Here is a 27,502-nt window from a genome sequence, read left to right on the forward strand (position 1 = left end):
ACTTGTATTTATTGTGGTTTCTTCTGTTCTTTACCTGTGATTCAATGGGTTGCAGGTTAGTGTTCACAAGAATCTAGTCAACGATGACCCCAACAGCAGAATCAACAATTTATGTCACGTGACATTGATTTGCAAATATTGTCCTCAGGCTGATAGTGGAATGTAAATGAATGGATCGATGAAGTGGATGCCTGATCATGCCAGTCTGATAAGGCCTTGGCACACCCGTTAGCTGCTAACACTCAGTTTCAGGCACATGAACAGTGTACTTCAGTTTGGTTTTAGGGTAAATACACTCGGTTCGACCAGTTTTAGGTGGTTCTTATATTGTCAGTTTAAAGTCTTAAATCCATTTCTTTGTATTTTAGAAATAATCACTACAATAATGGCTATTAAACATCAAATAGTTTTTCCTTCTATAAAGCTACCATTTTAATGATACAAGGTTTAGTTTTGAGAGCGACAACATAAATTTGTTTGTGGTAAAGCCGGTATTTTATAAATGAAAAATAATTTCTAGTGTTTTTAATGCGATACCTAGGCACTGTTGTTAGAGGTGTTATCTTTTAAATAAAAAGCCCTGACTTGGTGAAAGTTTAATTAATAAGAGCACTAAAGCTGTGGGAAGAGGAGCTGGAAGTAGGGTCTTTAAGGGGTACTTATTTTTCCATCTGGGCTATCCTCCAAAAAAACTAGTCAATTAGTGTCTTAAGCTGCAGAGACAAAAACGTTATTAGTTCTAGCAAAAAGAATAATGGGTTTAAAAGGTTTTGCTTGAGAGGCAGGCATAGGCCCAAGCTGAATCCTGGGTTGCTTGAATTTTTTCATTTTTTCATAATCATGAAATACCAAGCAGATTATTATTCATGCAAGTGTTTTTTCTTTTGTTTCCCTCTAATAAAGGGAAGTCGGGAAGAAGGTTGTCATGGTTAACAGGAAGAGAATAAAGGTTAACACAATGGATGCTCAAGTAATCATTTATTCATGTTCTTTACAGTGTGCCAGCTTTGGAATGCGTGGATTTTTACACACAGAGAAAAAAACCCAAAATGACTGCTGAATATTTTTTTGGGAGCTGTCTTTAAAATGTGCTTGAATTGACTGTGTTGTGTTTGTACTACCTTTCGTTGACTCACTTGGTTAGAGGCCAAATTGTTGTGAGTTTTCGGGATCCCAGTAAGACGGCATATTATGGGATGTAATGCCAAAATAATTGTCTGCTTTGCACGGCAGCTCTGCATACAAGAGCCACACCCTTGGTTCTACCTTTAGGATATTTGACATAAACACAGAAATGTTGGCCCCCAAATTAAGCACCAGGTGATCCTGTTGGCACTACACCTCTGCCATGCCAAGTCCTCTTGGAAGTAGGAAAAGTGGGATAATATTGCTTTTACTGTATATATAAAATGCAGAAACCAGTCCTGATGCGTCTGTTTGAGATGGGAATAAAATAATCAATTTGAACTAAAATCGTCCTGAGCAGCCACAATAACCTGTGTTTTAAAATATCTTAATAATCATTCAGCTTGGGGGTTTCTTTATAAAAACTATTGCACATAATACTTCTTTCACATGTAGTGCTTTCAAGAACATAAAGCACTAACAAATACAGCACAAAGAACAGGAATAAATACACAGCAAACCAGAAAGTACCAACCAGCACAGATAGCACTGGTGAGAGTACGTAGCCAGTCAGCAAGCGAGCAGCACCGAACCACAGGGTTAAAGCGGGCTCACTAATTTGACAGTCACTGTGATAGCAGGTGCCAAGCAGCAATGATGAAACCTGGTGTCACCGGTCAGAAGTCACAGCAGGCAGCAGCACAGGAGGGAGACCCACCACACTCCCTGCCAAGTTATAAATCAGAAAAAAACAACTGAACAAAAGACAAACAAAGCACAAGGAAGACACAGGGAGAACCAGCATTCAAACAGAGGGACACCAGTGTGCTCTAGTCTAGAAATGACGTCTGAGAGACAGAAAATTGTATCAAATTAATTATATTTTGCATTAATTTGCTTAATAATTTTTGCCAAATGTTACAGCCAATCCTCTATGAGATTAGTTGTACATAACTAAGTAAATATAGCTTGACTGTGCTTAACAGGAAGAGGAAAAAACAGTTTATCTTTCAATGGAAATCACTTTCAAAGTAAAAAAGATTTTATAACAAGTAATTTTGGAGCTTTTCTATTGGTCCATTTCTCACAGTGTGAAGGACTGAATAAAAAATTGACAAAACGTAGATGCATGTTTTTGATTGGACTGCGACGATCTATATAAACCTTAATTAAATATATTTTCAATTAGCAAGTAAAAATCGGAACGTGTTAGGTTGTGCCTGCTCTCCTGTACTTAATTGTGAAATGGTCACTCTAGGGTGATTGCTTTTGTTTGAGGTGACGGTGTGGATTATGTTAGGGCTAAGGTTTGTATAAGAAAAATCCTGCTGAATTGTGCCCATCCCACTGCTCTCTCTCTAGGCCTTTAGCAAATTCAGGGAAGCGATTGGCTACAGAGGATCATCAAATAAATTAATTGTTTCCCCTCCATGGTAAGAAGGTGCTACTCTCCCAAATCGAGTGCCTGCACTTGGTTATTGCACTTTAATAGCTTGCTCGCCAAACTAACCATATATTACTGCGTGTGCAGACTCAGATCAGAGAAGATGAATAGGCTATTAATTAGAGTTGCGCTGAGAGGGCACAGGGGAGAGACTACTCATAGCCCTGCAATCAGCGTCAACGGGGCCCTTCTCTCTGTACGCCAGCCAGGCCACCGCCAGGTCAAAAGGCTCCACTCCTGACTTACAGACCTGAGAGGACAAGTGAATAAAGCTAGCGGATGTAGCCTCCGGTTGCATCGCTGTATAAGAATTTGGCTTGCTGCTAAGCCTCGGTCAGTGTTAGGGTTCTCTTTTCTGTACGCTTGCTGAGGCAAACCTAGTAAACAACTTCTGCACGTACTGCAGATTTTAAATTAGCAAGTTATGGATAAAACATTTGGCATCCGAGGATGATTTGCGACAGAAACGATCCTTTGGCTTAGCCATTGAGCTGAGTTTCTGAATTAGCCTTTTATCACAATTAATTAAAGCACCCTATAGGAGCTGTTCCATCTTGCGCTCATCCATGTGGGATAAATAAGTCAAAGCGGAGGATATATGTCCCTTTATTAGCTGACATGATCTCGCCAGCATCTGTAGCTAGGAAGCTGTCTGCATTCCCCGCGACTTTGCGCAGGAGTCGCGCGCCATCAGTCATTCTGAGCGCTGGCTTTATGACTCGTTTTGTTAAAAACCTCTTTTTTTTAATGCAAGGTATCAGAGTTATGGCCTGTCTATGCAAATGAGGCAATTTTGACAGTTTGTTATTCATGTCATCGCCTTTTTAAACACTTAAAGGGAATAAATTCATTGCTGACAGGCCGCTCTGAAATTGCCACTAAATATTATTAAATATTTTAACAAGTTCCTTGTAAATATGCCTTAAATGTTTGAACGATGGGCAGCAAGAAAAATGGCCTTGCATCAACTTATTAGAGGCAATAAACTGGGCATGATTTATAGCGATTGTAGAACAACTTAGGACACCTTTTTCCTTTTTTTTCTTTTTCGCTTATCCTGTTTGCCTTGTCCGTCCTGATGCGCTTAGTAAACAGCTAAGCGTTGTTTAAAACCCAGTGATTTTTATAAGTCACGGGGCATTGGGGAGAGGAATGGCTCGGCCCATCAGTAAGACAATCACTCTGATGGCATACTGTACATCACTGCACCGCTTTTAACATCTTTTAAAGTGCTCCTTATCTTTTTATTGTCAAATGCTTTAAATTTTGTGGCCTTGTCGGCCGCGGCTGATGAGAAAGTTGAAGACGTGTTTGTGTGTTTATGGTGAGGATGAGTATCCTGTTATGAGGACTAGTATGAAATCACTTTAATTGAACAGAGCACTATTGGAGATTAGTGGGAAGTGTTTGAGTTAAACACCTAGTGTAACAAACCTTTAAGTCTTGTCATGGAAGTTTCATAGCTTTCACATCAATACGTCCAAAACCAAACTACCTGCTTTTCGTGCAGGAATGGTTTCTGTGGCACTTAATGTTTACTATGCATAACAAGGTTTTTTTTTTTTTTTTTTTTTTGGCAATCTGTCAGAAATGGCAGTTAGATGAGTCAGAGCAGTTCTATTTTTCCCCAAACAAATATTTAGAGAAGGAATGCCACCTTCATTAAAAAAAAAAAAAAAAAGAAGAAAGCATTTCTAGGGCGGCACGGTGGTGCAGCAGGTAGTGCCACAGTCACACAGCTCCAGGGACCTGGAAGTTGTAGGTTGGATTCCCGCTCCGGGTGACTGTCTGTGAGGAGTTGGTGTGTTCTCCCTGTGTCCGAGTGGGTTTCCTCCGGGTGCTCCGGTTTCCTCCCACAGTCCAAAAACACACGTTGCAGGTGGATTGGTGGCTCAAAAGTATCCGTGAGTGTGTGAGTGACTGTGTTGCCCTGTGAAGGACTGGTGCCCCCTCCAGGGTGTATTCCTGCCTTGCGCCCAATGATTCCATGTAGGCTCTGGACCCACCGTGACCCAGAACTGGATAAGCGGTTACAGATAATGAATGAATGAATGAAAGAAGGCATTTCTATGTGGCTTTCAATTTAAGATTTAAATGGTTCAGTCACATAATGTATTACATCAGTAAATTCACACAAAAAAAATAAACGCTGCTCTGTAACACACTTTATTAATGTGCCACGGTGTGACTCGTTTTGATTCTTGTAAATTCAGAATACTGTTTCAGAGTTGTGTAGCTGTAGATGAAAGTTTAGATTTTTAATAAAGCTTTTTTTTTGTCTGTGTGAGAGCAACTGGGAGACCTCAGACTGAAATCATGCAGGCTGTGAAGTCCAGGTGTGGGACTGGGCTGCAAATCGTCAGCCTGTAACTCTTGTTTCAGACAAGACTCATCCATCCTCTCCAGATGTTTAATAAGGGCCTGTGCACCACCACTCCTCCAGGCTCTTTATTCAATAGCCACATAAGCCAAGTCACTAATTTATTTTATTAAAAAGTCAAACAAACTGCACTTTCTAAAAATAGCTGGGAATATTGCACAATGTTGGAACAAAGAGCTTGGTTTGTGGTCCATTATCTATTATTAAAGGCCATAGTTTTAAAAGGAAAATGGAAAAATGATGAATGCACAGGAGCATGTGTGTGCCAGAATGTTTAAGTGTTCTCATATTGTACAGTCACAGTTTTCACAGATGTTGGGCTCTTTATTTGCCTATAACATTATTTTAATTGGCCTTGTCTCTGGCGTGATAAGTCTTTTCATATTGGACAGTGCTTCAGTTTATATTGTGAAACAACACATATGGATGGTCCACAACACACATGCATTTTTTCTTTTGTATGTATTAGGTTTCAAAGGCATACAATTTAAATATCCCCTGAAATGACCAACTCACTCTAAATTGAGATATTTGGACAATAAACTAAACTTTGTTTTGTGCTACAGCTTCTCATTGGGTTTAATTGGAATTTTGTCCATATCCTAGTTTAATTTTGTTTAATTTCTCTAATGTTTTTACCAAATAATGCATTTTATTTTCTTTTTTAACATTATATGGCTGTATCATTGTGTTTAAGCGTTTTGGAATGTGCTTTGGAACAGATGAATGAACGAAAACACCTTTCACATGTCCATGTGAACAAAAGGTATATAACGGCTACTTTGTTTCATGTCAATAATCCATATATATCAGGTCTTTAAAGGCACTTATGAAGGGAAAACAAATATTCTTTACTCTTTAAAATAAAATAGATTGCTGTGGTGTGTATAAATTTAAGAGAATATTCATTGTCCATGAAGTCCTTGTTCAGAACCGATTTTGAATTCAGTTTTTGTGCTGCGTGTTTGTGTCAAATTATTGTATTTAAAAAAAAGAACTGTCAAAATTTGAAAAGAAGAGTTGCATTTCTCATTCCTGAAATCACAGTAACACAACAAGCCTATTTCATTTTCAAATAAAGAGAGGTTGAAATAGGGTCATGTAGAAATGACTTGTTTTTGAAATATGACTGTTTTAGTACATATATGAATTATAACTATAATAATAGTTATAAATATAGTACAAGCCACACAACCATTATAAATGGATCTTAAGAAAAAAACGTAGGATGTGGAGCCTTAAACAAACATTAATTTTGCCATCCTTGTCTTCAGAAATGCCACTTTGAAGCGTGTGAATATGATGTTGTTGATGGTCTGGGTGGTGCTGTAGGGGAGGTGCTGCTCTCTGGCCCTGTCCTCATCCTCAGCTCGCCTGGCTCTCTAATGCTGTCCGGATGCATCATTCTTTACGGCTGCAGCGAGATGACGGCTGCCCCGTCAGCGTAGTTGCAGTGCCCCCCCTCCTTTCCCTTTTCCCTCTCTCCTAGCCCTCCCTCTGCAAGTTTTTCGCCGGCTTGGCAGAATATGAGTGGCTCGCTCGTCCGCCTGGCTGTAACCTTGCCACCAGCTCCTGGGTGTCCCCCCCAAGTCTAAAGACTCAAACAATGATGACTCAAGCTGTAGAGAGCGCCCCTGGAGGGGTGAAAATAAGACTGGGCTATGGTGGAGGTGGGGCAGGGGTTAGTTTAACAGTAGCTGGATGCGAACGGGTGAAGGAGGGGTGTCTTCTGGGCTAAAAGCTCGGCCTGCTCTCGCCCCAGCTTATTCGATTAGGTTGTCTGTTCCACAGGAAGCGCTGAAAGGCGCTGGCGATTGTATCGCTATGAGGAGCGCTGCTCTCTGGCTCACAGACAGTTGCCAGTCCTCCTCTTTTGAATGCCAAAGTGGTCTTCAATCTAGTTAGAGCTGGGCTGGCATATCTCGCGCTCTCCCCAAACTCCCCCTCAGGTCCTGATTAGCGGGGTTAAATATGAAGCGCTCTGTGTTGGTATTTCTGTTGCTTGTGTGCTCCACACATGAAATGGTAAATTATTTATTTCTCTCACACCATATGGCTTGTGACTTGCTTGGCTCCTCAGCTGCCGTTAGAATTGGGACAGTGTGAACATTTCTGAGAGCAAAATATTGGGTTTATCATAATAAATGTGTTAAAAAGTACAGTAAATATTTAAAAAGCACCAATGCACACTGATTGTTCCAAATGTTGAAAGAGAAGAGCATTTGTTTGAGAATCTTAGAGCCCTACTAGAGAATAGAAGATAGACGGTAATTCTGCATAAACAAATAGTGAAACCTCAGACTATATTTAGACTAAGGAAAGGACTTCTGGCTCATGCTTTGAAGGAATACAATTCAAAATACTATAATAATCTTGCATTTCCTACTGAAATATAAAAATGATTAACACTGATAACCATCTCCCTTGTAGTCTTTGCATTGGTTTAAAACTAGTACCTTATTATTTAACTTTCTTATTTTCTATTAAGCTGGAACATATCTTAAATGTGTTATTTTGAGACATTTTTACCATAAAAAGCTGCCTGTATAAATCTGACTATATAGAGGGTGATATTTGTGGCAGTATAGAATCCTACTGTGACTGAGCAAGATCTTTGCTACTGTGGGTCTGGAGGGGTGGAGGCGAAAGCTGAGTGGCTAGGGAAGGCCCTGGAAAAAATGGGGTCCTGATCTTCTTGGAAATGCCACAATAAATTGCAGCACCTCCCCAATGCATGGATGATTAAATGTGCTCCTAAACTGCCCTGATTTGTGGGGGCACCTTGCCGATTTTATTTGCCACTGTTAACATTTTCATTCCTGCATTATGCATGCCGCTCTGGGGCAAGGAAGTGCTACAAACAAATGGCCTGGGGGATGAGCGTAAACACAGGCTGCCTCCAGAGCTAAGACTGAGAGAGAGCGAGAGAGAGAGATAGTACCATCACTCACTGCCTTTACTCTTCTTCTGTGCATTGCCATGTTACTGCATGCTGTATTCTCAGATGCTTCTCCAGTGTAAAGCTGAACTGAACTGAAGCCATGAGGTTATGCCTGAGGTTCTTACAGGCCACAAGGCCATCAGAGTCTAGCACTCCAGTTTAGAGACATATTTGTAGAGGGACTGATAGGTAATGGAAAGTGATAGTGGTAGTAAAGTACTGTTTTTGAAGGGGTTGCTGGCTTTGTCTCTTGTCTTGAGCTGCTTTAAAGAAATACTGCAGCATACGACACAATTTTGACATATCTCCATATATATATATATATTATGCAGCTCAGAGACTAGGTGGAGTATTTTTATGTATGTCAGGTTTGAAAGTGAATTACTCCTTGTTTTAATCACTACATGTTAAATGATAATCTGTAAACAAAGCTATTTTTTCTCTGATTTCTGCAAGGCTTTCTAAAAGAATATTTCATTAATTGGTTTTCAATTTCTAATCCTGAAATAGAAAATGAAAAACGACTCATTTCCCTATTTTGAATGATATAAATATCATTGATTTACTGAAAACAAACTGTTTTTTACAACATAATTAAACTAAATACAACAAAAATATGGAAAATGAATATGAACAAATATAAATAAAAATAATGAGTTATTTTTAAATTCCTGACGTTCTTTTGGATGGTAAATAAAGTAGCTTTAGTTATGGTGTACACATCCAATCCCTTGATTTCTGTCATCACCACTGTTTCAGTTTTATATTAAAGCACTCTGACCGTCTTAATGAGTGAAAAATAGAAGAAGTTGCCAAAGCCAAATAGCAAGAGACTTCTTTATAATAGGGAAAGGAAGTGATGCTTGTTCGATCATTTGTGTTTTATGATTTTATTGGAGCAGTTCTCTTGTAAATGTGGTTGATAATTAACAAGCATTTTCACAGTCTGTGCAAACTCTTTGCCTCTCTCATAACCCACACAGACATCTGTTTATTCACCTAAAATGTGTAACGCAGTTTGACTCACACTGGCTGACGAGTTCTCTACTCGCTGGACCAGGCCTGATCTGTGTGTGTGTGTGTGTGTGTGTGTGTGTGTGTGAGGGAGAGAGAGAGAGAGAAAGCGGGAGAATGTGTGTTTGGAATAGGATTGACGTCTGGGAGAGCATGTCAGCTTTGTTAGCATCAGAGTGCAGTTAGAGGCTCGTGAGCTCTCCCCACCCTCACTGCAACCTGACAATGCAAATCTATGCAAATGACGTTTCACTGGCGGACAGTTCTCTGCAGGGCCTGCACTGTATGAATGGGCTTTACAGCTTAGAGATAAAATGATGCTTTAAGTTTTTGTTAAATTTGTAATGAATCTAATATAGGAAACTATTAAGTTGGGAATAGTGTAATCTGATTATTTTAATGATGAAAGGCCAAGCAGTAACCATGCACATCTTTTATAATGCTGTAATACATCTGGAATCCTAGTTTGAAAATCTTCATGGTGGTAAGGCTTTGTGAATTGTCACTTGTGATGTGAAACACTTGTGATGTGACGATAAAAATGATCAGCAGTACGCTGTTTTGACAGGTAAGGACAGGCATGTTGTGACTTTACCATTAGAAGATATTTTATAATCATCATGCTAATTGTCCTGGAGTTTTTTGAAAACAGGTAATCACGTTTAACTGAGCAATCCATGAGTTAATCGATAAGAGAGACTGGTTTGATATAGGCTGAATAACAGGATATGTACATTGAGGATTGAAATATGGGCTGAGCCGACCAGCCGGTTCACTCCGTCATTACTTGTGGCAGTGTATGTTTGCGTGATCAAGTGCTGTGATACCGGCGATGTGTTCCGAGCCGGTCCTTCTTCTGGGTTATTTCAGCTCGGGCTGTTAAAGAGCTCTCTTTTGCTTGACATAATGTGACTCATGCACAGAGCATCAGAGGGAAGGCTGATATTGTCTTTTTATGACTTGACCTTTGAGTTATTAGTTTCCTCTTTGATGAATAACTGTTGTCGCCGTGCCTCTGAATGAGCCGAGAGCACCCTTTTTTGTGCAGACTTTAAGCTTTCTGACAGTGGCGTTAGCACCTTTTGACATGGGAAGGAAAAGGAATTTGCTCCCTCATTCGCTTTGGCAGATGATATGAGGCGATATATTATGAAAAGTTATGATTTGATTAATTGAGTGGAAAGTTGTGAGAAGGTCAAGAGCTGTTTGTTGGAAATGACTTTTGGTTCACAGAAAATGACCTTTCTCTGCATAATTCTTGAGTGTTGTCATGTCTATTGGAGGCCAAAATGGAACTGGAAACAATTAGCATGACAATCTCCTCATATGTCACTCATTCCAGCCCAGCTAATTTAAACATGCTGATGTGCTTTATATTGGGTGAATGCATGGTGTGCACTAAGAGTTTAATGATTTTAATGCAGCATCGAACAAGAAAAGAAAAAGAAGAAAATGAATATTTGGAACAGTGTACTGAAAATGTATATTTATAGCTGATATTGCCTTTCTCTCATCTGAGATGAGTCTTGCTGTCTGTGATCACAGCATAAAGTCATCATAGCATTTATTTACTTCTTTGAGTATCGAAATAGGACATCAAATCAATGATTACCGTTCCATATTTATCATCTTTAGAGGTGAAGCCCTTAATGGACTTTTATAAAGTCATGATGAAGTTTGTGGGAATAACCCAAGGGTGAAAAAGTAGAGGTTTACATCAGTTATATTCTACATTCATAACAACATAAGTATGTTTTCGCCTTTGCATTTGTTAAATTGGGACTAAAGTAACGTTGGTGGCCATTATTAAAACAGTCTCCACGTGGTCAGCAGTGAACATTTGTTTCCCACATGATTACTTTAATGTATATGTAAAAATCCTGAGCACAAATATGCACTAAACATGTTAAAGTGAAGAGTTGGCCATAATTAATCTGCTTGCTGGGAACTGCTATGCATCTTTGTTTTAGGTAAAATGTAAAAATTAACCTTTGAAGGCTAGTCAAGGCGCTGCTGTAGGTAGAATATGTTATCGTGTGGAAGTCATAACTTATCATCACGTGCCTCTCTCTGCCATATGAAGCCATTTGGCAGTGGGGTAAGGACCGAGCTGAAATGATGAAATATAGATGCACTTTTATCTTTTTTTTTTTTTGATTGCACTCACTCCATAGGAAATGTGACTCCCTCTCTTTGCCGTGATGATAAGCCAGTTTCTGGTTGAAGGGAGCAAATATTTAAGGTGTCCTCTATGCAGTGCACATCTGTCTTGCAGCCCAAGGGCCAAATCCAGCACACAACAAGGCAACAAATGCTGATCCGGGCCTTCTCTGCGGCAAAATAAAATATGGCTCAAGTTTTCATTAAGGTGCTATTGATTAGCTTTTCCTGGCAATGAATTATGTGTGACGTTAAATAAAAAGGAAAATATTTTTATGACTTTTCACAGGCCATGCCAGAATCCACACACTTCTCACTCACTAGCCTCGACAAGCTCTTTGTTTTCCTTCAAATTCTTGTGGCTTCTAGAAAAATGAGTGAAGCTCTGTCTGTGTTTTTTTTAAATCAATGAAAGCCAGTGTTGTGTATTTTTGTGATTAATTGTGTCATCTTTGATTGGGTCAAAGATGACGAAAAAAAACCAAAACAATCCCAGCTGGGACAATATACACATCCTACTCTTTACAGCCAGCCATTGCAGGAAATCAAGGTGCTGGACTGGCACACAACTGTACCACATTATTGTCACAAAGGGAAAGGAGAAGTAGATATTGCTGCAAGAATGTTGTTTAAGGAAGATGAAAAAAATCATTACATAGAGACAAGTGCAAGAATGGCGAATGCAGGCAGTGTCTCTGTGTAAATTTATGTTCAACCCACTTTCAGAACATGTCCTACAGTGTTTTGTTTTATTCCAACATCAAAGGAGGTCGATTCTTCTTTCCTTTTAAAGCTTAGCCTGGAGTTCACTTTTCTGCACTACTCCAGCCCACTGTCTGCAGATCGGGTTGCGTATCATGTTATGGAGTTGTACAGGGGCACGTTTAGGGAATAAAAGCCTAGGTGAGCTGCAGCAGTGATTTCTGAAAAGATGAAAGGCATGTGGTTATTAAGAATTTTTATCCTTCCTGTCTCTTGAAATGAGCCTGACAAACAATTGTGCTCTAAGATTACACAATGATATATGAGCGTAGGCCGATTTCTCTTAGTTTTAAAGTGATCTGCTCTAAAGGACAAAAAGACTTAAGTTCTTAAAGTCTGGCAGATTTTACGTTTCTGAAACTGCTTAGCTTCGTGTCTTTGCATGTAAGTTGCAGTAATAAAAGCATGCCTGTTCCTGATCCACAAAATCCAATCTTCCAATCTATATAACTAAGAGAGCCTACATTTCACCTTGTGTGTATGTTTATCCAGCCAAATTTGTATACAGTCGTCTGTAGTATAAAAATATTGCCTTGGACTCATCGTGTTTACTTGTATGTGAACAGAAATCAAACTCCATCTCAAAAAAAAATAAAAAATGGGTGGAGTTGGTGGACTCTAAGGGAAAACCAGGCATCCGTCCTTTAATGTGCACCTGGGGAATATTTGGATGTTTTTCTCAGAACACTTTTATTAGAATAATTACATCTTACACATTGTCCACCAGCCAGCTCAACTTGTTTTGTGTTCCAAAAGACATCTTGTTTACTTCGATGCAAAATAATAATAATAATAATAATAATAAAAACAAATCTTCCCTACCCTCCACCCCAGTTGATTTCATGGGCCATTCTGTGTGTGACCTGAACTGAGTTCATTTATTTAATTTTCTCCTCTAGATTGATTGGCCTCAGTGCTCACAAAGGAGTGATGAGTATTTAACTGGACATTTGTGAAATTCTGGGACAGAAAGCGTTTCTTGTGTGTCCGCGTGCTGGGCAAGGGGAGATGGGCCCTGCAGCCTTTGAAACACGAGGCTTCAGAGATAGCATTTCACACCCAATAGTGCCGCCCGAGCATGCAGCCCACATGAAATGAGTTCTTGGCCTCCGGTTTGGCTTTCATTTTTTTAGTGTTTCATGTCGACAGGCTCTCGGAAATGTGTTGGAAAATGTACGTGGAAAACCATGTGCTTCTGTAAACATATCTGAAAGGACCCACTTCTATAATGTTGTGGCCTTTCACAGTGGGAGCTTACAAAATTACCACTTTATACAAAACTCACCATAACACCAGATAAACAAGCATAACTTAATATTGTGCAGCTTAATACAAGTACAGTGAGTTAGGGAATAAAAGTAGCTTAACATATCATTTAGTTTAAAAATGGTACTAAAACAGGTACTGAGCTCCCTGATGTAGAACTTAGTACATCCATGGAATCTTTTTTTTCTTTTTGGTCTGCAATAAAATGTTAAAACTAAAAAGTAAGCAAGAACAGAGCATTACAGAGCTGAACCAACAGAAACAATACAATCACAATAAAGGGCTGTAAGTATGGGGCTGCAGGGGTTTTAAAAAAGCTACTAGATATTTCCATAGAACTTTTTGTTCTTTTTGGGTTGATCATTTATTAAAAACGTATTCAGTTCTGAATGTACAACCTGGAACGTATACGTCCCAAAATTACGTTTTCAGATTAGTTCTTCCAACTAAAACATGAAAGACGAAAATCATAATAACAGCAAAAAATAGAACACATGCATAATTAATGTCAGCACGAGTATTATGCAAGGCAAAAATATCTCTTAATAGGCAAAAAGGTTGTTGGGTTTGTTGACACAACTCTAATGACCTCACTGTCTGAGCCTTATTGCAAAATATATAGAAATTGCAGCAACAGAGAGGTGGAAGCACCCTGTCAGTGTTAACAAAGTTCTTTTAGCACACCTTATGTATGTGTGGTTTTATTGGAGTTTACAGGAGTATTTTCTTGTTGTTTGTTTGGTATACCCATATTTTTGACAAGTAATCTCCACCATGTCTCTGTGGAAGTCGCCGGAGGCTCTCGGGCTGCCACTTCTAGTTAGTAATCTGAAGCCTTAGGTGTGTACCAGGTGTTTTATTTAGATTTATTTTTCCACAAGTCAAATGGAAAAGTGCCATGCTTCTCAACAGAGCTGTTAATATGTCTTATATTGCTTCGCATGATCAAGCCCCAAAACATGATTTTATTGCAGAATCTTGTTATTGTGAGGCATAGCTTCCAGTTTACGTTTTCAGTTAATAACAGCTTTGTGCACACGGAGTGTCACAAATTAGCACTTTGGGCAAAAGATCAGTTGGCTCCATTCCCGTCAGCACCAGTGTGTATCGCCAGGACATGAGAGGGAGATAATACAAGTGTTTGCATGCATGCACACAACTGTACACACACACACACACACACACTCACACACACAAAACATATAAAATTTTGGGAATGTGTGTGTGTGTGTGTGTGTGTATATATATATATATATATATAAAGAGAGAGAGAGAGAGACATACAAAACACACTACCACCACGTCAGTCACTGCAACAAGAATGATACGCCAAGCAAAACACACCATCACCTGACCATATATACATACACACACACACATACACACGCACACACTGATCTATAACATTAGCTATAATATTATGACCACCTCCTTGGTTCTCCACTCACTGTCCATTCTCATACATGTTTTAATTGGAAAGCGACATTATATTTGTAGATAGATTGTCACACACCACTTTCATTTATTCGATTTCTATTCCTAGGGTTAGGGTTAGAGAGATAAATCACTTGTACAAGAAATGAAATAAAAGAAGAAAATTGGGGAAAAAATGAATAAAAAGTGCATTAGAGTATACAGAGTAAATAGAACTCCTATGAACAGTAAAGCGCAGAACTGTGGTAGACCACCAAACTGTCCTCATCAGACACAGAGCACTTAAAGCTTTCATCTTTGAGAGAAAAGAGAAGGTCAAGCTCCATTCTTGCTTCGAATCTGAAAACATCCACTGGTGTTTCTGTCCCACGTGTGTTATTTGTATTGCCACCGTGACCCTCAATTGGATAAGACAATGAATGAATGAATGAAGGATGTTTTCTTGTCCTGAAAATTTAGAGGATTCAAGAGGGTTTTGAGACTCAAAAGTGTCTGTAGGTGTGAGTGAATGTGTGTGTGTCTGTGTTGCCCTGTGAAGGACTGGCGCCCCCTCCAGGGTGTATTCCCGCCTTGCGCCCAATGATTCCAGGTAGGCGCTGGACCCACCGCGACCCTGAATTGGATAAGGGTTACAGATAATGAATGAATGAATGAATGAATGAAGAGGGTTTTGAGCTTTCATTTGTAAAAAATGAAAAAGCTGGAACAGGTGTTCGCTAATTCATTAAATGATCTAAAATACACAAAAATATTAAAATAAATTCTACCTCTTACCTTTAAGTGCTCCTTCTAAAGACACTGCCAAAACATATAAATGCACACTGTCTGACTACAGCTAGATGGGTCCATGAGAGAGAGACAGCACTGAAGAGTAGTTTTCTATATCATTCCTTCCCTAAGAAATGACTGTCCAGAGTCTTCCACGTTGTTTTTTTTTTTTTTTTTTTTTTTATTGATTTATTTGATTGATGTTGGGATGTAAAACTATTTAAAAATATACCAAAGCCCTTCTAAGTTAAATTGCTTTATTTGAGGTTTCATTAAAAAAAAATGTAATTGTATGTTGGATATTTCTCTTGCTCTCCCTTCTTCTTTACTCAAAGCCGGGGTACATGTGTTTTATGCTGAAATATTTCTTAGACTGATCGCTTGTTCTAACAGGCGTGGGTGTGTGTGAGTGTGTGGTTGGCAGTAGGTGCCAGAGGTGTTACTCTGCATTCAAAAGTTGAGTGTTGGTGTGTCTGTGGGTGGGTGGGTGAGAGAGAGAGAGAGAGAGAGAGAGAGAGAGAGAGTGAGAGAGTAAGAAAAGAAAGATTGAGCCTCGTTCATCCGGGTCGTAACCGCTACCAATCCCATGAGGTCCATGCATAAGGTCCCAATTAGGCAGGCAGGCCTGCGCCAAGAGCATTTTGCTCACAGATTTGTTCATAGAGAAAAGTGGATGTTGCAAGTTGGGCCATGACAGGCCAGGCCCATGGCAGGGGTGCAGGATGGAGTGCAGCGATTAAAACCAGTTCTTTCTTATTACAAGTGGAATTTCCTCCTTACTGATTGAAGTTTCAGCATATTGCTGCCACATTCCCTCCCGCAAAAGAGCCCAGAGTTTTAAATATTTTGGGGAAAAGGAGGAGGCGGTGGTGGGAGAATCAGGAAGTACCAGACCTTTCTTCTCCTCTGACACTGGGCCATCTGTGACCAGAGTTTCAAAGTCTTGTGATTTAGTGGAAGCTCCCCAGGAACGACCGTTTTTGTCATAATTTGAGCCCGGCAATTTTATTTTCAGAAGTGGCTTCCAGTGACTAACTGATTTATGTGATCAGCTCATTTAGCAGTGGTTGTGTGGATGGCCAGATAAATTTACACTCTCTTTGAAGTGAGATCTAAGCACTGTGAATTCATATCAGAAATTGATATTGATATTCTTTTCCTTTAATCAAAAAACCCCAGAAAGGAATGCAACAATAATCAAACTCATGCCATTTAGCTCCTCTGTGCTAAGTTAATGGAATCCCCTAATGTTTAGTGTGAAGCATCAATCATGCAAAAATCTATTGTTGCATTAGCCTTGAAAGAACAATAATAATAAAAATGCTATAATGGCTTTAGCTTCCTTTCCATAAATCATGTTGCAGGGGGTACAGTGGTATGTGTGTATGTGTGTGTGTTTATTGGGGAGGATGACTTAACTTTGTAGAATATGCCATTTCAGCCATTTCAAGCTGTTGAGCACACTGAATATTGATGTGATGGTAAACTATAATCAAAGGGTTTTTTTCACCTCGTGGCTGAGTACAGCATATGACAGTGTGTATGTGCCTGCCTGCGAGTGTGTATTTGTGAGCATGCAGGTTCTGGTGCCTTCGGCCATGACTCCGGGCTGCGTGCTGGATAGCCACTCACTGCTCGGCTGTAAATCTTCAGTAAATGCATAAAAATGATGTCAAACGTGAGATTTACTGTAATGCTGAAAATCCTTTTAAACAAATATTAAAATAAGGCAAAAAGCCGTCTGAAAGTCGTTTAAGAGGGCATCGTGCTTCAGTTTAGAGGCGAGCAGTGAAAGCTGACAGGGTGTCGGAATTTACATTGGTATTAGCATTTGATTGATGACAAACCGCACACACTCAGATTTTGTTAAGTTGCGGGTGGTGGTGGGAGGGCGTGTTGCAGGATGCAGACGCAACGTGTGTCTCCTTCTGCCAAGTGTGTGTGTGTGCAAAAAGAGATGTGGACAACAGGCATTCTAAGACACTGACCCAAAATAAAATAAAACCAAAAATCATGTATAAAAGTAGCAGTTAAAGCAATAATTAGCTAAAAATCTACACATTTCTATTAGATAAATATGTGGTCTATCTAAATTTCTAACAAATACTAGATAATAATAAGTACATCCAGTCCACATTCAGAAAGAAATGTACAAATATATCTGACATCATAATTACATATTGCTCAGGCAAGTGGAAATTAAAGGAAGTGTATGTTAAGCTGTAGGTGTACATGGTAATATAAATATATGATAAATGCAGTTTTCATCTTGTGCTCAGTTGTTAAAATGTTTATATTGTCTTCATACTTCTGAAGTCCAATGGCAGCACTGAAATTGTGGTGGAGTTTTTTTTTTTTTTACATTGCTGCTGGTTTAGTCACTGAGTCTGTTAACAGTTTGCTACTGGGTTTTGTCGACTTATAGCATTTCTACATATAGCTTGTAATTCAACATTTAATATTTACACTTTCTCTTAGCAAGTTTGCTGCATTAAATCAGCTTTTAGAGCCCATTTTGTTGGGATAATAGCCAGCTAAAATGTTTCGGACTCTGGTTGCTTCCCAAAAGTCGTACTACTCACTACAGCGTGCACTAAGTTGTAAAATCACGGTTTGCTCACACAAGTACAGCTCTATGACCAGTGTGTAGCTGTGCACACATGGCTGATTTCCAAATGTTTCTTTGTTAGAGGCATCGTTACTGAGAAACTAACACTAGCCGGCAGTTACTTTACCAAACACTGCTCAAAACTATGTTCAGGGTGATGTTTACTAACATGAGAGTAGAATCTTTAGGTCTGCTGAAGAGCTGCACCATACTGACAAAAAACGGGCGGTTAGGTTTGACACAGAAGCTGTCAATTAATCCACTGGGGTCCACACTCACACAGCAGCATGTGTAAATGAGAAAAAAGGAAATACATGCTATATAACATCTGCTGGACATCTAGAGGATTGGAACAGGAGCAATTCTGTAGGAGGAGAGTCTGAGGAGCCCTCTCCATTACCAAGCTGTGTGCTTAGCACTCTACGCTGCTCCAGTACCATGGGCACGGAAGATAATACTCTGTGAGAGAGGGAGGGGGAAAAAACAAAAAAGTATGAAATTAATAAAGCTTTTTAGTCGGCATAATCAGTCATTTTGAACTTGACTGAAGAGAGCAACAAAACAAATAAATTTTGGGGAAAGAATACATGTATTTTAATGCCTTCAAGCAAAACTAATTAAAGACGACACCTCATTTACATAAATAAGCATTATAATTTGCATGGAGGCACCAGGGAATAGGTTGGAAAAAAGAATGCAATATTTTGCAGTCTGCTAATTTCATTTTATTTAGGGTTTAAGCCTAATAAAGATTCATTTTGGAGGGGAAGAGAATAATCAAAGGGTGAGAAATTTGAACTATCTCCAAAGATGCAGCAGCCTCTATTCAAAGGGCCCTTTCAGAGTCAGGAGAAGCCTCCTAATCAGGAGTGGCACTTTCTGGCCTGGCTCCAGCGCCAACTCCTTGAAAGGTAAAAAATTTTAGAGCCCAATTTATTAGTATGCAGTTCTGGCATCAGTGGGTGAATTAATGGCGGTGACTGATAATGACTGTAATCGTGGCACAAATGGGGTGTTGAAATAGCAAACAACGGGCACCAGGCATGTAATGGGGGTTTTATTAATTACCCGAGCCGGGGCATGAGCAAGCTGCAGGATTTACAGTAGTGGTGGCAGCCGCTCGGCCTGGGTTGGCCCGGTGTAATCCCACGGTGGAGAGGTCAGTGGGGAGAAGGGCTGAGGTGGGGGAGACACTGCTCCCACACTCACTTTTAAAGTGCTTTATAACGCTGCTGGGATGATGGCGGAGCACAAATGAGATCAGCACTGAGCTTCAGCCTCAGGCACACATCATAAGACTAGATGAAAAGGAAGATGGGGAGTATGTGTGCAAACAGTCTGTATTAGTGGGTTGCATTTTACTGTTTTAAATATTTGTATTCATGTATCAACACGTATGGTACCTACAGCAGAATAGTAAACATTAAATAATAAGACTAGCAAAAAGGTAAGAAATATATAAAATGCTAACACACTGCAGAATCCTAAATAAAAAAGAATGTCTAGTAAACTGAATTAGAGTGCACAGAAATTGCAGACAATGCTTATGTATTCACATAGGTAACAATTTTAATACAGTGGACAGGCCAGCGGTGACTTAATTTAGGTTAGCTAATTTTACCACAGGCACCAAAGTGGACCACATCTCTAATCATTTTAATCAGATATATAATTAACTATTTTGTTGGGTATTTGTGTAGATCATGAAAAAGCATCCCAAATTTTAAATTTGGTACAATAAATTGGTACTAGGGTTGTCCCGAATATCATTTTTAGGGCTTTGCAGCTTTGACCGGGATATGTGGGGAATATTCGAATATTTGGGGAGTAGGGTGGTATATTGTTCTCATTAACAAAATCAGCTTCCGTCCCCTGCTTTATTGTCCCCCTCTGGTGGATTCGCTCACTTCATATGCATTTAACCTGCTAACTAGCTCGCTAACTAAGGGAAAAGAGTATACACACACGCTGCACTGCGGCTCCTAGCATGGCTCTGCTCGCTGAGTGGTTTGCTAACTCGTGCATACACAGTGCCACTAAGGGCACAGAGTGTACACGAATAACCCAGAGCTTCGTGGTGGTGTTCTATTTTAAAGTGACAAAATGAAATGTGACTTTGCTATGCTTTGTTGTAAGTAGGTTATGCTGTTTAGGCTTCGTTCAAGATTTTTTATGTTGACAAGGCTGACTACACGTGGAGTGGAGGGTTGCCTTTATCGATAGCCACCAATAATTATAAACCGAATTCCTACCCAATGAACGAATAGCCGAATATTCAAGGCCAGCCCTGCACTTTACTGTGTTGAGGGGTCTTAAGATTTCAAATAAGTTATTCCCATTTTCATGTTTTTCGTGCATTATTTCTTCTTTCTTTGCATAACTCCTGCATTAAACATAAAACTTGGAAGATGTGGACGTTTGCTGTTCATTGTTGCTTGTAAAATATACCATAAACTGTTCCTGTCACTATCACTGTAATGTATTCTCAGTCAGACTGGTTCTCTACCGTGAAACATTTCACATCAAACTACTTCAAATGACAAAAATTGAAAAATTAGTGGGTGTGTCCAGAGTGAATCTCGCCTTTGCTTTTTTTAAAATGGAAATTCTGAGCCCATAGTGCACTGCAGAAGTGCTCCCCAAATGAGCACCTACATTTCTTGATGGTAATTGCACCAGCTGTTCCAAACTGCATCTGTTTTGTTCAATATTTGCCCACTTTATTACAGTATGACCTCAATGCTGATTTTACAGGTTATAGGAGGCTGACCTTCATCATGGAGCCATATGTTTCGGAAGTCGGGGCCTGTTTTTGTGGAACACTTCTAAATAAAGTCGTGTAAGAAACACAAAGATGTAGCTGAGTGTGCCTCCAGTCAAATCTTCCTTTGTAATATGGGTCCACTCAAACGTCAACTCACCAACAAGAGCGGGTTGATTAAAAATGCTCTTTATTACTCACCAAATCCTTAATGGACGGTAGACTTTAAAAATGGAAGAAACAATTAGAGTTTACTGCTCGGTGGGCATTGCTGATTTATATAAATCACACCAAGGGTGTAAATTTTCCAATAAAAGAGCAGCACCCCTTGCATACATAATCAACAAGTGCATGAGCCTGGTCTGAATTTGTTTTTCTGCTTTGTCCATGGTCTAAAAATGAGACTTTTCTCTGAGTTTAAATAAAATGTAAGAAACATTTACATTAGGGTTACATAGGGTAACGTGCACTCTTAAATATGAGCAAATATGAGGGCTCTTTTTGTAAGGAAAGTCTTTCAAGTATTCAGTATTCTCTAAGTAACCAAACCAATCCATATTGTGCTCAGTGGTTTGTAACTCATCAATAATATATTATATAATAGCTTATTATATAATAGTTAGATAACATGATTGCCTCAAACTTTGTCTTTCACCATCAAATGTTTTCACACGACTTTTGTAATTTCACACAACACGTATTTTGTAATTATAATCAGATTTTTTATTTGATGTCTGCAACACACACACAAAAAATTGTGGACATAGGCATGTTTACCAGTGTGTTATATGACACTTTTTAATCATTTGGGAAATGAAGATACAAACTGTTGCAGTCCAATCTTGACAAAAGAATCTTGCAACTTTTGTTAACAACAGTCCTGATAGTCTTTCTCTGGCAGAGAGAACGTTTTTCCAAAAAAAACAGACTAAAACGTGGATTGATCTAATCACAGAACAGGTTTCAACTGTCTTTCAGCCCTTCTGAGAAGAGCTTGGGTTTAGAGAACTCAGCAGAATTTTAAAAATTGAATTGGTATGTAGCTTTCTCTTTGTGCAATAAAGTTTTAGTTTGCTTTTCCTGATGCAGCAAGTGTCTGGGTTAACTGACAATACTTTGGCGTACCCTCAGGCCAGTGCAGCTGTAGTTATCACAGCAGTTTGATGGTTTACACATGAATGAATTTTATATTAGTGCATTTAGATACTGATAGGTAGTCCACATTGTGCTGAAAGATGAGCTTATTATCAGTTACTCTTCCCAGTTTTTTGAGGCAGGTGACATATGATTTGGTTATGTTAAGATCTAGAAAGCTGTTGTTAGTAATAAGACTGAAACTGAAATGGAAGTAAAAATATAACTGTCAGCATCTTGCTGGCAAAACTAAAAGCACCACATCATCTGCATACCTGATGAGGCAGAGATCACCGCTGTGATAACATGTGTACCCATAGTGTCCCTTGAAAGACCTCTTTTGCCACATTTACTTTAAAAAATATTGCATTGTGAACATAATATTGCATTACGACTCTTTCTCATACAAGTGCAGATATACAGAATGAAGTGTATTTATGTGTTGATGTTATTTAAATGACAGTAAGTCACAGGAAAAGTACTTGATTGCTCTCTGTTTCTTCATCTCAAATGAACTCCACTTCCCACCCCATCCCCATCTCCTTGTCCTAGCACCAGAAGCGCATACAGAACACCCACACACAGACACACTACAAAGGGAGCAGCTGGGTTTTATTTCACAGAATAAAAGCAATAATGGTTGGAGGCCTTTGAAATCATTAATAGATAAAAAGAATGAAAGATCACATTACATCTGGAGCGAGAGATCGAAGTTTGATCACTCATCTCTCAGATCTACCATTCAGAAAAGAATGTTACATTCAACATGTTTGTGACGAATGCTAAATGACTTCATTTACTGTAATCTACAGACTTTGAGGACTGTGTGATTGAATGGTGAAGTGTTTGCTGCTGGTTTTAGCGTCTCTTTATGTGATTTTGGGAAGGTCTGACGAATTGTAATAAATCTGGGTGGTACCTGGCACATTGAGGTTGGTTAAAGGAGAATATGTACAGCTTGGGTCTGTGTCATAACTGTCATTATCGCTTAAAGGTGGGGCGTTATAAAGAAAAAAGGCAAAAGGGGCACTATGGGGCACTTAAAGAGTATATTTTTAACTTCCTTGTTTGTTTGTGTATGTTTTATTATATTCTATGTGCCATTTTTCGTAATCAAAGCCTTATATAAAAGAAAATTCCAAACCTTTGTGTTATAATTAGCGTACTGGTCAGAAAAAAAATTCAAAATCTAGTGGTCAGAAGAATGTTTTTGATATTTTTTCAACCTCTAAGACGTCTACACTAAAAATGTAACCACTGAACACGGATCTGACCACTGTAGTTACCTTTGAATACAAGGCACTGCAAACATACACCCTTCAATTATTTGATACGGCATTGTTTTTGGGCAAATAATGCGTCAGCTGAAAAACTAGGTGGTTTCTTGTTAAACATGAAGTTGAATCAAGATATGAACACACACTCACCTTTACACTGCTGAATGGCATTCTAAAAGGCAGTTTATCATCAGAAAGCTCAAGCATGAAAATAGGCCTCTGTTATCAACACAAATCACAAAAACATAGATATGTTTAATAATACTGTGACTGACTTTAAAAAATGGACCAGAAATTAGTTATGAAGGAAGTGAGTAATAATGATAGACAGTGTGTCTAGTGTGCATGAACCGTGATAAAACGTGATTGTACTGTGAGTTGTGAGTGCTTTGTGTGTTTAGCCCTTGACCTATATCTTTTAGTGGCTGCTGATCTTTATGAATTTGGTCTTTTTTTTGTTTTTTTTTCAGAGGGTTTCAGAAGGAAAAAATGGTATATGCCAGACCATGTCATTTGTTTTATTTTTTTCTAAAGTGCCTTTTGGGCGTGTACTTTTTTTGCAGTTTGTGAGATCATGCTTAAAAAATGTGGTGAAAAACATTTCATGTTATGACACATCAACCCTTGCTTCTACATAATCATCTGAATTTTTTATATCCGACCATGCAGTCACTAAACACAGAATGAACATTCTGTTCCTCTCTGTGTTTGGTTTAGTTTGTTTTTCTCCTCTTTATATTGCTTTAACTGGATTCACTACATTCAGGTGAATTCAACTTGGCAGCATTCTTTAGGCAATGTTCATTTTTAATGTGACGTACAAGGAAATGAAACACTTCTTTCAAAAAACTAGAAAAGTTCACTTGTCTGATCAAAGGCTGTCTGTCCCCTATATACTGAGAGATTAGTGAACGTCCATGTGTGGGAGTGAGTGTACTTGTGAAAACAGAAACAACATGTTTACATCAGATGTAAAGATTAAGGGCATCAGCATGGCTAAATGTACTGTAATCTGTCCAGCCCTGTTACATTCTTTCTAAAAAATTAGGACATTCTGGTAATTTCTTTTGAAACATTCCAGAGTTATTAAAGGTGTCGCTGTACTACAGGAAGTAGAATTCCCACAATAAGAAAAAAAAAACCCAGCCACTCCTTTCAACCACTTTCAACTGGTTTGTGTGGGAGCTTTGAGGAGCATTTAACTTAAGGAATATAAAAAGTTGGTTATATTTCTAAAAACATAATGCGGAAGTATGGAAAATGTTCTTGGCTTCTGATTTCAATCTTCACTTATTTAAGAAATGATAACATTTAATAATGGATTTTTAAATATGTGGCCTGATGTGTAGCCTTAGATTTTACTCTTTTTTGACTGTGTTCTTGCCCTTTCTGTGTGAATGTGGCATGGCAGAACTCACATCTGCAGCATGCATCATACTAAGCTAATTAGCAATATAATTAGCATTATAATTAGCAGCAACAATAATTACTTTTATTTATTAGGTTTTTCCTTTATTTATCCACTATGAGGCCAGAATGTACGGTCTTTTCATTCTTTTGTTTTTGGCCTTCAAAAAGTATTTTCAAATTAGCGTATATCACTTTGTTAGTAGTGGAGGGAGGGGGGGGGGGGGGGCTATATCTGTGGCTGTTTCTTCTACCAAATAGAAAATGTGTGATCATATGTGCAGGATTGGGGGGGGCAGGGAATTAACTCCTTCCCCAGTTAATAGTATTTTTCTAGTTTTATATTAATTAGCTTTTATGAACTTTTATCCTCGAACTCTGATTTCAGGTTTGCTACATACTGTATTTACGACTTTCAAAATATGCTAGCTGCTTAAAAGAATCATTGTGTTGCTAGCTACTTTGTTTTAAGGATTGGCTGCGGTACTTTGTAGATGTGTATTAAAGCAGGTACGTGAGTGGTACCATTTTCTGTGTGCTAAAATATCTCTAATAGGGGTATTGATTAACTATAGTGAGGAATTAAAATCCAGACAGTATATGATTTTAGCAATGTTTACGTTCAGTTTCAGAGGACAGGTTGATCATAGACTGAATTCCGGATCAGGTTAGATTTCAGCCTTATTGTCTGTTGTTGGTAATTCAGTGTGAGGAGAAAGTGATGTCTAGTTAACTCAACAAACAAGCTCTGATTGAACGGTTGGATAATCAAATGGATTTCTGACAAGTCAATAGTTTTTAGTCATTTGTCCACCAGCGTAAGTCGTCTCACAAACCGATTTCTTAGTCGCACACAATTCACACATGAAAACAGACACACATACAAACCTCAGAACAAGTGCACACACAACTGATAATAATAAGTCAGTATTTTTGGAAATCTCAGATCTTTATATAATACTTTGTTCCGTTTGATCAAAAAGTAATTTTGAGATATAAATCAAGTATGTAAGTTAGTATGGCAAATTTTAAAATGGTCTTTACAGAATATGAAGTACAGCCTGTGTACAGCCTGTACTTCCCTACCATGTACATAATGTTCCCAAATGTAACATTAAACCAATGCTGTATGCCTGTGTTGCCTTATGTGTTGCTCTGCCATATGATTATAAAGAAGCCTCTCTGATTCCATACAGCAAGTTTCTGTAGGCCCTTTATCCTTTATACTTTTGAACACCCAGCCAAATTCCACCTGTCAAATATGTTCACTCTTATATAACCTTATTAAAATGAAACATAATTCTGAACAATAATTCAGCCTTTCGACAGACTATAAACTAGAAAATACAGCAGTGGACTAAATATATGGTTCACAAGTCTGTCTCCCATTGTTTTTAACACATTTGCAGTGCATAAACACACAGGGTAATACACACATAAGCAGGAGACAGTTCCTACTCCAGAACAAAGGACAAACTGTTTCAGACACGAGTCTCTAAAAAAAGCAATGTATTCCTTTTTATCACTCTGAGTGCCTTTGTCAGTATGTTGCTCAGACACTGAATGCTCTCTTACGTCTTTTTATAAAGCCAGAAGCCCCCTATTTCCCTTTGAAAGGGTAGCATGCAGAAATGCACAATCTAATAAGAGCACAAGATGGATGATAATGTCTTTTTATTAACTTACTGAGTGGTTTGTTTTGGTAAATTGAAAGTCGTATTTTTCTCTCTAAATATCTAATTGGGCTTTTGGCAGATTTTACAATGAAATGAAAGCAGTTACTGCGCCCCTGAAACAACTATGTTTGTAAAATTCAGTGTAAAAACAAGCTGCTGACAAAACTAATATAAAATGATGTATAAAAACTGTCACATGGACTGAATGTTAATTTGTCTGTGCTGTGTTCACTAGAAAACTTTGAAATCTTCAATAGAAAAGCTTGTGTTTGAAGACTCTGTATTGTCTGATGTTTCTGCAGGGATCAGCTGGTGGAGGTGCAAGTGTCTAAAGGGTTTCTGCATGGCAGCGTCTAGAAGAGAAACACAAAGTGATACACAACCAGAGTCTACCTGGAGCGTCCAGCCTACGAGGACGGTATGTTTAACGTGCACAAACCCACCTACATTCTTATGTAAAGCATTTCCTTAACAGTTCTTGGTTTTTTTAAACTGTAAAAATGTCCTATATTAGTTCCTCTATGGCATAGCCAAGAACTTCCTGACACCTTTGTTTTCAAGAATGCAGGACTATAAGTTATAGTGATATGGACAGCAGGCTGTCAGCCAGTAATTATCTCTGCAATATGAAAATATGAATATTCGTACCAACAAAGGAGTAGAGATCAAAATTTACATGGTAATATTGATATGCAGTGTCATACAAAACAGAAGGTTCATTTTCAACAAAACTGATCCTGTGATATGACACTGATGATACGCTTCTGATGTCTTTGTAAAAATTGCCATTCAGCTCTAAGGTAAGTTTATTATATTTTATGTATTTATTTATTTCATTTTTTTTTTGTCTGTCATCATGCCATGGAATTTTTCATATGGAAACACATTGGGTTTAATAGACTAACATGGCAGTGTATTCTATGCAATGACAGTGAGGCAGATGAAGATATGAACTTGTTTACGATTGTCTTGGTTTTCACACAACACAAAAGCCGACGGCTGCCGTACAATAGCGGAGACTCTGAGCAATATTGAAGTTGCACCTCTGGTTCACAACACAGCTTAATTGAGTCACACATGCAGAGGAGCAGCCCAGCCACATCATGATACCCAGAGGCCTGGATTAATTAAGGGCTGAAAGCCCAGGAGGACCCAGCGTTCAGCAGGTGCCTGTGTGACTGTCTCACTCTTTGCCTCTCACTCATGCACAAGACAGTCGACGTGCGGTTTCTTTATAAACATTCAATGAAGTGAGGGCTTTTATTTGCTTACTTTGTAGACCATGACTGTGTGTAGATTTTACTTTTGTTATCAAATAGTGTTTAGGATCATCCTCTGTGACATC

The 27,502-nt window shown here is 38.7% G+C and overlaps 1 protein-coding gene across 3 annotated transcripts in view; it reads left to right on the top strand.

Moving 5' to 3' along the window:
* The window catches only part of casz1 (castor zinc finger 1), a 224,625-nt gene that overhangs the window by 34,264 nt on the left and 162,859 nt on the right, over positions 1-27,502 (top strand). For all 3 annotated transcript variants that reach the window (XM_066671955.1, XM_066671954.1, XM_066671956.1), the window contains exon 3: positions 26,460-26,575. The gene's annotated coding sequence lies outside the window, so the exon portion shown is untranslated. The remainder of the gene's footprint in view (positions 1-26,459; positions 26,576-27,502) is intronic.

Source organism: Hoplias malabaricus, chromosome 5 (assembly GCF_029633855.1).
Source record: "Hoplias malabaricus isolate fHopMal1 chromosome 5, fHopMal1.hap1, whole genome shotgun sequence".
In the NCBI taxonomy this organism is placed as follows: Eukaryota; Metazoa; Chordata; class Actinopteri; order Characiformes; family Erythrinidae; genus Hoplias; species Hoplias malabaricus.